This window comes from Sinocyclocheilus grahami, unplaced genomic scaffold (assembly GCF_001515645.1).
Source record: "Sinocyclocheilus grahami isolate Dianchi unplaced genomic scaffold, SAMN03320097.WGS_v1.1 scaffold440.1, whole genome shotgun sequence".
Classification (NCBI taxonomy): Eukaryota; Metazoa; Chordata; class Actinopteri; order Cypriniformes; family Cyprinidae; genus Sinocyclocheilus; species Sinocyclocheilus grahami.
In genome coordinates this window covers 1,286,783-1,288,374 of record NW_015505619.1, presented here as the reverse complement: position 1 = coordinate 1,288,374, position 1,592 = coordinate 1,286,783, and the positions used below count along the sequence as shown (strand labels likewise).

The 1,592-nt window shown below is 38.5% G+C and overlaps 1 protein-coding gene across 2 annotated transcripts in view; it reads left to right on the top strand.

Moving 5' to 3' along the window:
* Positions 1 to 303: 303 nt before the first annotated feature.
* The window catches only part of LOC107552091 (protein FAM167A-like), a 4,877-nt gene continuing 3,588 nt past the window's right edge, over positions 304 to 1,592 (top strand). For both annotated transcript variants that reach the window (XM_016233920.1, XM_016233919.1), the window contains exon 1: positions 304 to 374. The gene's annotated coding sequence lies outside the window, so the exon portion shown is untranslated. The remainder of the gene's footprint in view (positions 375 to 1,592) is intronic.

Sequence of the window (1,592 nt, the reverse complement as noted above, 5' to 3'; positions counted from 1 at the left end):
AAACAAAACAAACACACTGACATCTTAAAGGTTCGTGTCTGTACAACATTGTACATTAAAAATAAATAAACACATAAATCTAGCATCTGAGTGACAAATGTGACAACTAGCCCCGCTACGGAAGGACGCAGATTTTTTCTATACCATTCTGATACGTTTGACGCGGAAAGCTCATAAAACGTTGACGCGTACATTGCAAGCGATGGAATCCCGATGTCGACCAATCAGAGCGCTCGTATTATAATGAGCTCCGCGCGACGCGTCTTCATCAGAACCCAGTCGACCAATGAACGCCCTCCTTTGCGCGACGCGGCACGGACGCGTTCATTCGCAGCAGATGGGTTTGACTCCGTGTTTAATGCGGTTTGGTGAAGGTAGGTTGTTATTTAAACATTTTTTCCCTCATATCTCAATAATAGTAACATATAGAGGGATCACGCGAGCGCTGTCACTGAAACGCAGTTCTTAATTGGTCTGTTTTCTCCGCGTGTCGTCTGTAATATTTCCTCTGATACTGTGTTTGTAGAAACGACATCACGGCTGATGAGAGAGATCTGTATATTAATTAAGGCTGTTTTTTTAAATGATCTTTCACGAAACGCCCTTAAAGTACACAAACAGGTCAGTTGCAGTAAATAATAATATAGATAATAAAAAAAGAATATAAAAAATAAATATTAATAACATTTAAAAATATATATTTTTTTGTATTTGTAATATTAAAAGTTTTAATTATATATGTATATAAGGACACACGTATATACACATTTATAAGGACACACAGTTTTGGCAAGAATCTCTTTTCTGAGTGGTTTAGGCACCATGACAAAGGTCAACACACACTCAGCATGTTCTCATTATATTCATTCTTTTTGAGGGACAGCATCCTGTTGCTCAGCGTAATGGTGACTTTTCCATGAAACCGTGCAAAAATACTGAGCAGCGGGAAACTTTTTGTAGCCATTTCATCCATTACATTTTCCACAGTGGACTCTCTGTTTAGTTAGCCAACTTTTTCTTTAGTTGGTCCTCCAAGCATCTTTCTTGAATGTCTAATATAATGAGCATATGAGCTGCATTTCTCCACAAAACTCACACAGTCTTGTGGAAAGTCTGTCACTAGAGGATTCCCCCTTTTTAAACCAATAGTTCGCCCAGAAATGAAACTTTGCTGAAAACTGACTCGCCACAAGATATACACGGGCTTGTTTAACGTCTTGTGAAGTTAAAAGCTGCATATCTGTAAGAAACAAATCTATCGAGACTTTTCTTTAACTTTGCTTTCAGCTAAAGTATCCATAATCCAATGAATTCATCTGAATCAGGAGAGAAATCTGCACTGATCAAGCACTATTTACAGTACTAGTGAAACGTTTAAAACTTGTTCATGATGGAAGCGTTATGGATTATGAACACGTATTTTGGCCAGAAACATATTAATGATGGATTTGCCTCGTACAACCACACAGCTTCTCAACATGTTAACTGATGGACTGGAGTGCTGTGATTACTTGTAGATCATTGTGATATCAGCTGTTTGGACTCTCGTTCTGACGGCACCCATTCACTGCTGAGGATCCATTGGTGAGCAA